This window comes from Coenobita brevimanus, chromosome 105 (genome assembly GCF_032717465.1).
Source record: "Coenobita brevimanus isolate Jiangsu-jjx chromosome 105, ASM3271746v2, whole genome shotgun sequence".
Taxonomy (NCBI): Eukaryota; Metazoa; Arthropoda; class Malacostraca; order Decapoda; family Coenobitidae; genus Coenobita; species Coenobita brevimanus.
The window spans coordinates 21,003,886-21,015,494 of NC_137058.1; positions in this window are offsets into that span (position 1 = coordinate 21,003,886).

Sequence of the window (11,609 nt, forward strand, 5' to 3'; positions counted from 1 at the left end):
TCATCATCATCTGCCGTTTGAGTATCCACTGCAGGACCGGCTGACCCTGACCGAAGTCGGGACGATACAGCCAATGTATCTTTACCAAGTGGCTAAGGCTGTCTGGTAGAGATTGTATGTAGGGTGAGAAGTGCTTATAAGTGTAACTGAAGTGTTGGAGTGGCTTTGGATGTGTGTATAGTCTGTGAACCAAGTGTAATCTGCCCACGCAAGCCAACTGGGTGCAAGGAATACTTTATACTATGCGACACTGGTTCAATCACAGCACCCCTTGTGTCCGTCAATGCAGTACGTGGCCGGGTGAACAATCCCAAAGTTTATTACCCTGGCGTGGCGCGAACCCTGGTTCACCCCTGTAAGAAACACACACTTTACCACTGTACTACAGAGGCTCATATATATATATATATATCCATCCATCCATCATCCAATCCTACATTGCCCCATGAGGAGCGTAGGAGCCCGGGGCTAGGCCGTTGGTCCTGACATTTAAGATGAGAGTGACCAGCCTCACTCATCCCTGAGTGGAATTACATGAGCAATAAACCTCAACCATCCCTTGGATATAAACCTTCACCGGCTGAGTCCGACTGGAGTGCCTTAATTGCTCACTAAACCACCAGGCGCCATAATTTGGTTATATGGTTACCACCCAGCGTAGTAAATGGTTTCCTGGTGTACAGGAAATCATTTGGCTAGTCACTCAGTGCAGAGTCACCCACAGGCAGAAAGAAGAGGAAAGAATGAAGGAAAGAAACACAGAGAAGAGAGTGTAAAGTCACTCGTACACATAAACACACACACACACACACACACACATATCTCTCTCTCTCTCTCTCTCTCTCTCTCTCTCTCTCTATATATATATATATATATATATATATATATATATATATATATATATGTATATATATATATTTATATATATATATATATATATATATATATATATATATATATATATATATATATATATATATATATATATATATATATATATAAAATAGCATGGAAGTATATTCATCCTTGAAATTCCTTATATTTAGATACATCAGTGCAAATTGTAAATTTCCTGCATCTTTTATTATATTCTACATTGGTAAGACGATTTTAATCTGAAGTGTTAGTAAGTACAGCAAGTAAATGCACTATGGTGGATGTTGATGAAGGAGGATAAGGGAAAAATTTTTGAGGCATAGTATACGGCTGTACAGTGCCTGTTATTTTCCGTAGGACAGTAGGTAACCTCGTATTAAAAAGATGTTGCTCAAGTATGTGGAAAGTACAATAATGTAGAGCTGAGTAGAAATTTTTGGCCCAGGGAGTTTGAAGTAAGAGCCTCAACATTCCAGCGCCTCTGGAAACCCTCTAAATATTTCAGATGTGTGTGATTTGCCCCTCTTTACATGCTTGCCTCTACAGTTTTCCCTGCTCCTTCCCAACCGTATGTCACTGCCTTAAAATGAGGAAATAGTCTGTTAATAGTGGCCAAAAACTCACCCACATACATCGGATCAGGTATACAAGTACGTTTGGTATTACTGCCTACACCGTTATACCACATTTTACTCTTCCCCGAATATAGTGTATCATGTATGTTTTTCTGGATAATTTTTGTGATCTGTTGGGAAATACGGCATTCCAAAATGTCCACACTATACCTTTAAAATGGTTTATATTCCTGAAGTGTATAACCACTTATTTTTTATTCAACATTGTCCTCCTCCTTTTTTCCCGCAAAACTTCCATCGTTTTCAGTGCTGTGTAGAGTGCAGTATTCAAAATATCATTTGTTAAATTATTTTCCATTCTTTTTTAAGACAAAGCGAACACTGAATATCTTATTCTCTATTATTTCGTATACTTTTTCCGCTCACAGCCAAATGGAGCAAACATTAACTCAGCTATGGTGACGAGGAGTCAGTTTAATAATACATTTCATTGTTCCCCGACACCTTGAGTAAAGATAGCAAGCAATAACTGGGGGACTGTACACCTCTTGTCTCATGGGTTTTGTAGCTTCTGGCTTATGTTTTATAAGTACAGGACACTGCAATACTAATTATGATTTAATAATTTTCCTCCCATTTCTTACTTCAGCCACTTAAACTCCTATTTAACTCAGCACACTTGACACACTCCCTCTTTTCTTTCTTTTTCTCTTATGTGTTGGTCAGATATTGGTAGACTTACTAGTCTTTTTCTTTTACAGATAATCTCGTCATGGACAATTAGTCCTCATAATGACTGTACTTGCTATATTCTCCTATGTTCTGCTTGCTTTACTGTGAACTCATCCCCCTACCCACACACACACACACACACACACACACACACACACAAACACAGTAAGTAAGTATGTAAGTATTTACTGAAAACAATATCCAGTTACATATACAAGATTTCAAGCACTGATAAACCTTAACATTTTAAACAGCACATCAGATATTAGCAAACAATTATGGTCCACAAAACAAGCGAAGTATAATAGAGTTGATCAGTGCATCTTTATATCCTTAATGAAAAATGGAAATCATTACATTTCTGATTAGTAACGTAACTACAATTTGACCAATCACGTTTTTTACAAAAATAAAAATCCCAGTTATATATCATGGTTAGAATAAGAGCATACAACATGAATTAAATACACTTTAAATAAAGTAAGTTATGATAAACATTATAGTATACATTATCCAAAACAGGACAGGACCTTATACATTATCTCCTCAATAGGAAACTGAGCATCGTCACCAATTACTTGACTCCAGGAAGTAAAGTTATATCTTGTACGTATGTGCTGAGTCAGTGGACACACCTCCAGTACATGCAACTCTGTTTGCACAGCACCACATGGACAGAGCTGCTCTGCTACCAGGAGATGTCCCCGCCCACGCCGATTCCAATGGCCTGTCTCAATCGCCAGATTATGACTGATTACCCGCAGCTGACAAAATGCCATTCTGTGTACCTCACTAGTTTTACCACGACATTTATAGATCTCGTGCACTGTTAAGGTAGGGTTCAACACATTATAAATTAGCCTTGTAGAAGATGTAGAGTTAGAAACTGATTGCTTTAACCCCTTAACTGTGGGGTGTCACTTTCATGACTCTTGGGTGCAATGGATCATACTGCAGGGCATCACTTTTACGATTCTGTGTTATTTTGAATTCGCCCCGGCTTTGAAGTGGTTGCTTGTATCATCTGTCAGTACTGCCAGTGTTTAACAATAGTCATTGCTGCTATTGTCATCTGTACTCCCATCCATTGTTGACAATTTAGCCATTTCTCCCTGTTCTTGACTCCCCTCCCTTCATCCCCTCCATTACCCTCTCCTCCCGCCTGCCCCAGCTGCGCCGTGCTAGGCAAATCTTGGCTGGATTTTTCCACTCATTTCATCCATTGGAATGAGCCCTATGCCTTATTCTCATACAAAATAATATATATAAAATGGAAAAAAAGTAATTGATAGTGCCATACACCTGGAATTGGCCAGTTATCACCTGGCAACACCCCACGTGCACTCGTTCGCTAATTTTCCCTGTATATTTCCCCTTGAAATATGCTGTATGACATGTTCTCATAATATAAATATATAAAAGAAAGGAAGGGAGAAGCCTAAGTGATATTTACATTCACCTGGAACTACCTTATTTCCTGCCAATCATTTCACAGCACATAAAGTAGCAGCTGTAACGTCGCTGACGTTGTCAACCCTTGGCAGCCCCATGTCCGCCTCGCCATTCAGTTCAGTGTTGTCTCTTGAGATGAAAGCACATATCACTCGCGCCCCTCCATTTCAGCCACTTCTAGAGGGCCCTATGACCTCTACCCCTACTAAACCTCGAGTGGGAAGGGGTAAAGGACTAAGTGACTCTGGTGTGGAGCGTGAACTGGCTAATTTATCCATGATAACGATGGACAGTGACTACAATCTTTCTGGTGAATCGTGTGATGAGCCAGTGGAGGAAATGGTGATAAACTACGAGTGCTTCAGTGTCCCACGTTCATCCTGGCTCCAAGCGAAAGGAGCCCTTAGTTACTGGAAGTGACAGTGTATAACATAATGTAAATAAAACAGAAATGTAAATAATTAGTAATATAAGAATATGAGTACAAATACTTGGAGTAATCACAATGAAAGCTTTGCTCTCTACTCTAGTTTACTGAACAAGAAAGTTAATGCAAATATATATATATATATATATATATATATATATATATATATATATATATATATATATATATATATATATATATATATAAGTGTAATAAAATAATAGGAATATAAAGTGTGAGTGTGTTCATGAATAATAAATGACACAATACCAGCGGGGAACGAGCGCAAGTGGGAAGCTCGTACGCACTCATAATTTTCATTGCTTGCACAGTGTTTTTTATTTGGTGTATGGATTCCAAACTACTTGAAAATCATAGAATAGTGTTTCTAGTAATAATATCAGGCTGTGGTAATCCTATTACGGGATGTCGGGAAGTGTGAAGTGGAGACTTTGTTACCCAACTTCAGAAGTCTCCATAAGTCCTACGGTAGTCGACGAAGGCTCAACAAACATCCCAGGAGAAAGCTGAAGGTATGTGCCATGTGCTTATGTAATTATAATATTCCTGGACTAATAACTGATTTTTGGCAAATGTTTTTAAAAAGTCAGTCGGAGCGCGAATATCCTCGCGGGATGTGCAAGGAGCACAAAAACTTCCCCGCAGTGTAGGGGTTAAAGATTCAGTGCCGACATTAATATCATCAACAGCATTATTAATTAAACTCTTAATGTGTTTACTTGTTGGTGTGTTAGCCGCCATGGTCAGCCTGACGGCGTGCACCCACTGGTCATTGGGCATACCACGCCTCTTCCCCCACAGTCACTGGAAAAGCTCCCTCTTCCTTGCTAGTACTAAGAATTTCAGTAGTGGATACCAGAGTTCCACATAACAAACGTCCGTGTACGCCGTCATACGAGCTCCCAGCAGCTGTTTAATACCCCAGTTATACAATTTTTCCATTGGCCTCAAGTTCCCATTGAACCAGGACTCACAGCCATATACGATAGTTGACATTAAGGCTGGTTCAAACGTTTTCTTTTTAACATGAAATGGTATGTCTACATTCTTTTCCAAAAAAGACAAATTTCAGAATGTGGCACATTTTTGCTTGTGCGTGGGTGGTAACGGCAGATGACAGGGTCTTGTTGCATGAGAACAGACTGCCCAGATACACATACCTGTCACACCACTGCACGACCATCTCACCAACACAGAACGGCTCACAATCGCCCACCAACGCATGGATTTCAAAGAACTTGATCTTAATATTAATCACAACCATGCCATCATTTACACAGAACTGATTCAGAAATGTAAGTTTATGTTCCATCCCGCGTCGCATTGTCAAGAGAACAGTATCGTCCATAAGGACAAGGAGATGAAGCCATTGTAAAAAAAAACCATCTGGCCCATAATTGAACCTTATCATCTTAATCATGCTATTTACAAAAATGATAAACAATAAACAAGATGTCGGGGACCCCTGTCTGATGCCGATCCTGGATGTTATGATAGCTGTCCCAATAATGCTCAGAGTAACCCTGTATATCACCACCAGCGAAGCTAACATTCGCGACCCGCACCCCAGCTCTCATAACATGTGAAACAATTTGGCACGAGGGACCCGGTCGTATGCCATTGGAAAATCGACAAAGCAAACAAATAATTTATGCTTTCTCCTGTGGGCCAAATCAATTAACAGTCTAAGTGCCACAACGTGTTCAATACAGCCCCAGCCCTCCTGACTCCCTGCCTGCTCCCGATGCAGAACAAACCACATACTTAACCGAGTTGGTAGCACCATGTCATACAGCTTTGCCAGACAATTTTTAATATTTATACCACGGTAATTCTTGGGTAATGATCTGTTACCTTTCTCAACTGCCAGGATGTGGGATAAGAGCCAGAGGAAAAGACGGCATTAAGCAACGCTAATATAAAATGTATCCACTGGTCTGGTAAAAACTTTATAACTCATGGGCTTATCCCATCAGGCCCACACGCTTTATCTTGGTTTAATCTATGTATTTCTCGCACAACCGCATCAAATTCTGTCATCATCAAGAACTGGTATGGTTACATTTCTATTAAACTCAGTAGGAACTATAGGTTCTGCACCATATGGGTTGTATCCCTCCTCAAAAAAGGCTTTGAAATCCTCATCTGTGGGTTTTTTATTACCGTCATAATCATCATTATCATCTCTATACTCCCCACGCCAATCTATAGCTTTCCACATACGCCTGTCGTCCGTATCATTTAAAAGTCTCTCCCACCTGCTCACTGTGACATCTTCGCACAGTCACCTGTGCACACCGACTGGCACTAGCACACCTGTACAAAAAATCTGCCATTTGGCTCACATTAGTATCAACGTCAGGATCAAACTGAAAAATATCGAATTGAGAAAGTTCCCCAGTAAAGTTTTCAATGTGAACATTACAAAACTTTATAGGACGTTTTAACCAAGATTTCTTCTTCTTACAACTTGAATACAAAACTGCATGATCACCAAGCGAACCCGCCTGCACACCAAGACGCACCCTATCTACCACCGGGGGGGGGGGGAGCAGAGCAACCGCTATGGGGGCGTGATCCGATGGAAGATCAAAATCATTATTCACAGTGAAACTTTGAATGCAATTTAAAACTTTGGTAGAAGCAATACACACATCTACTTCAGAAATTCATTCATTACATTTCCTATACGTCAGATTGCTCTTATGATGTTTTTCACCATATTTCAAGTTATTTGCCACCACTAAACTTTGTTGTACACATACAGTAGTCATAGTATTTGCATTTTCATTAGGCAAATTAATTTGATCAGGAATCCCAGGGTAGGTGAAATAATCAGATCCAGGGACAAGTAAATTCACTAAAATACATTGAACACCAGTACCAAAACGTGTGTTCAGGTCTTCCATTAGTAGATCATTACAATTTTCCTCTTTTCCACATATGATTTTCTTTTGTATATAACTGAAACTGGTAGGATTAAAGTACAGTACTGCAAGTAGGTAGCGGGTACATACACAAACCCCAAGAGCACAGAGCTTAATAGGGACAATCTGAGCCAAATTTGGTCTTTCATTTTACAGTCTACACCCATCACAGATTTTTTTTTTCTTTAGATAATGAATGGAAGAAGGAAAAACATAAGGAAAAAAATAAGTCCATGTGCCTAAAGGCATCCTCCATTCATAAAATATATATAACAACTGGATTTAAATTGAAGTGGATTAAATGTTTGTGGGAAACAACTCCCAGGAAGTGAATTCCAGTGAGTTTATCTTGGGATAAACGAACTTTGATAAGCAGAGGTTCTGCAATGCGGGGGAGAGAGTGTGAGTTCATGGCCACTCCCAGCTGCCCGAGTATTTCGGGACAAAATGTGAAGGGGAGGCACAATTGAAGCCAGTTCGTCAGAGCACTTACGGTAATAATATCGATAAAATAATGCTAAAGAAGCAACATCTCTACGTACTGATAATCGAGGAAGGTCCTGCGTAATGGCAGGATTATTGATTAATCTAATGGCTTTATTTTGAGTTTTGTCTAACTGCCTCAGTGCAACCGCTCCACATCCACTCCACAGTTGTGAACAGTATTCGATCTGAGAACGCACATGACTTTTGTATATTGTGGCCATCTGCTTGTCAGTGAAGAACTCATGAACTCTGTACATAAGCCCAATTTTTTGGAATCATTTTTAGAAAGGGATTTAACATAAACTGTCCAACTTAAGTTGGGGTTTAGAGTAACACCTATGATATCAATTGTAGTGGATATGGGAATATTGACATCATTTAAAATTATGTGAGAGTCTGAGGGATTATTTCTGTTGGAGAAATTAATGTACTTAGTTTTCTGAGCATTAACTGAGACCACATTTGTTTGTCTCCATTGATTAATTTTAGAAAGGTCCTGGTTCAGAGAAACTGCTGTGTTTATTTGGGAATTTATAGTATCAAATTTTGTAAATGAGGTGCTAAATGTGAAAGAACTATGAAGGGTCGAGTCATCAGCATAAGAGTGTATTGGGTTGTGAGTGACAGATAGGAGGTCATTTATATGAATGAGAATGAAGGTTGGCGCCAAAACTGTTCCCTGAGGTACGGCAGCATTTATGGAATGAAAATGAGAAAAAATTCCATCTACCATGACCCGTATTTTTCTATTATGAAGGTAAGACGAAATTAGAAGAACCAATGATGCAAGGCCATAGTGTGACATCTTTGACAATAAGGCCCGGTGCCATACTCTTTCAAATGCTTTTGAAATATCAAGTGCTACTGTATGTGTTTCACCATTTTGATCTATTGTTTTCTTAATCTGATGAGTAAAAAGGCAAAGAATGACTACAGCTGAACGTTCTTGTCAAAGTCCATACTGCCGATCATTGATTAATTTATTGATTTCTAGATGCTTGACTATGTGTTTGTTAATTAGTGTCTCAAAAACTTTACCGAGAACGAAAGTTATTGCAATTGGTCTATAGTTTGATGGATCAGAAGTTGTCCCCTTTTTAGGAACAGGATGGATATTTACTTCTTTCCAAGATGACTGTAAACAATGCTTTACCAGTACCACTGTGCCCCCTCTATGTCCATCTGACCTCACAGTGCCTCTATAACAAACATAGCCTGGTAGTGAGATACAATCACTAGTTTTCACTTCATTCAACCCTATCACATCGTAATTCATTAACAATGCCTGTACACTGGGCTTTTCTAACTTTGTACGAACCCAATTGATGTTCCACGACATGATTGCAACATTTCTCCTTTGTGGTCCACCTAAAAAGCAGTCAGCCACCAGCTGTTGATGACCACTTCAACGCGATAGTTTCCTCTCTTTCGTGTCTAGCTTGATAGTGCAGCCGACGTTCTCTGGTTTAGTCCTCTCTGCTGTCTCAACATCCCGCAGACGCTTCCATTCCTTCTGTACAGAAGGATGTATGTCTTTATTCACAAATACATGGTCATACGGCGCACCAGTTTCCTTTAGCCTCCTGGTCTTCCCGAGAATTTCATCCCGCACTTGCTTTGAAGCCAAGGTCACCAGGATGGGCCACTTACGTCCGCCTGGTTCACCTCGTCCCAACCTCCGACAGGACTCGATGTTCAGGGGTTCGCTCAGCTCACTCCAGATCTTGCTAAGTTTCCCCTCATCCATTGTTTCTCCAGCTAAGCTCTCGCCCTCATCAGGGACGCCGTGGACGACCAGCCTTGTTTCCCTTTCTCTCCTGTCGAAAGACTCCAGGAAGCTCTGCTGTCTAGCAATGATCTTAGCTTGCTTATCAATTTGCTCTTGCATATGTGACAGTTTTTTTTTTTTATCGAAAACACTCCCTGGTGATGTTATTTTACTCTTGAGATCTGCCAGCTCTCTCGTGATCTCGTCTATTTTTTGCTGTAGCTGACGATTTGGCTCCTCTAACCCGTTTTCTGATGCAGGGATGCAATTCACCAGTACATCTTTATTCAGTCTTGTTAACTGATGAAACTCCATTTGCTATAAATCACTCAAAGACATATCCTGGGAGCTCATTTCTTATTATAAAGTTGGTATCAGCTGGCTATACTTACCCACCTATACTTACCGTTGCGCGTAAAGAGGTGGGCATGGCTGGCCAGACCATGACATTCAACTTATAGGGCCGTACTATAAACATTTAACGCCAGTACTGACGAATGTGAGCGTCTGACGTTCCTGTTTTTCGTACCATAAATAAATCTACTGTTCACGCTAGGCGTTCGTCACCTGGTTATGGCGTAAAATAGTATTGGAATGTCACAGGAGGATAAACGCCACAAGAGACCCCCCTTTCGAATAACAAATTTAAATATTCTTAAATATGATAACCGGTTTTTGCATTTATAAAAACTGAATAATTCAGGAATCAAATTTTCCCTGGCAGGCTAAAATATATGAGAAATACAAGGCTGTTCATAAGATTTTACAAGACTAAACGCTTCCATAACGAATACGAGTAAACAAAAACTTCTATGGTGGCGACGTGGCGCGTAATATTGAGTTAGGATATTAAATTGTCCTTTCTAGTGTATTTCAGACTACCTATGTACTTTCTGAAAAGATTTTAGAAACGGCAACTGTTTGAAAGTTTGTGTGTTAGCCAGCTCAGTGCTTTAGTTAGCACATTTGAGGGCAAAGCCAGTAAGCTTCTGCCTCTAGTCCAACAACATTATTGGGTGACACTTCTTGCCTATGAAAAGTCATGAATAAATGACGTGTAAGAAGTGAATATACAGTAAGCAACGTTGGGTCTGGTTAGTACTTGGATGGGTGACCGCCTGGGAACACCAGATGCTGTTGGCATCCCTACGTGTCAAGTGGGGTTGGTGGAGGATTAGTGCCCCTCCCTGTAAAACAATTAACTCTAAGCCCTTTTCCACCCCGTTTGGAATACATGGCATCTGACAATGAATGAATGAATATTACATGGCAGAAAGTACACATATCAAAGTTTGGTCAGCGTTGGTAAATGGTTAGTTTGGTTTGTATTTTTCACTTGCTTTAATGTTCTCTATTACAGTTAAAGCTTCAGAAATTGATAATAAAAGACACAGATTTTTCATCAGCACCCGACAAGTATGTGCAATCACTTAAGTTCTTTCTTGAAAAATGTGATTCGTTTTTGCACCAAAATAAGTTTATAAACTGATGTAGTTAAGATAGTTGGGTAAGGTTACCAGATACCGGTCTGAGTGAATTGGTTTGTTAGGATGCTGGCTGAAATATTGCCTGTTTCAATCAAGCACTCAGATTTGGGCATATGTGTGTTGGCTTTAAAGCAAAACTTGTTAGTAAATGCAGATTTTTCCATGAGAATTAAAAAAAAAAAAAAGATCTTTCTATCCCAAGAGCTGTTCTTACAAATAGCTACAGGCCTGAGGAAATGGCCTGTTCCATGCATATATACAGTAATATAAAAACTAGTTACAGTAACTGGATAGAAATGACAGTTATTGGAGGAGTAGATAGGTGTAGAAAAGTCATGGAATATTGGTTAGGGTGGAAGGGTTACACAAAAGCATGAAAGGTGCAGTTAAGCAGTGACTAACAAACAGGAAGTAATGAGATATATATTTAGTGAAGGAGACAAACATCAAGCATATGACCAGAGTAGGAGAAAGCTAGAAAACAGAACAATAAACAGTCTGAAAATATATAAAACAGAACTGGATGAAAGTACTACAGAAGGGGAATGATTTCTGGGAAACAAAAAGGAAAGCTTGTTTAGCAGACTGGGACAGAAATAATTAGCTACTGTATATACCATGTAACTTAGGAAATCATTGCATACTTCTTGAAGGGAAAGGTAATGATAAAGAATGTGAATCTCAGAGTAGTATAATCACTGAGCTAAAGAGGAAATTTACTAGTAATACCTCAAACAGGGAAGGTGACAATAATGTAGGGAAAAAACTATAGCTATATATATACCATAGAAATTGAAAAAACAACTGTTACAGTACACACATCTTAAACCTATATTTTCCAATATAGTCTGCTGGTCA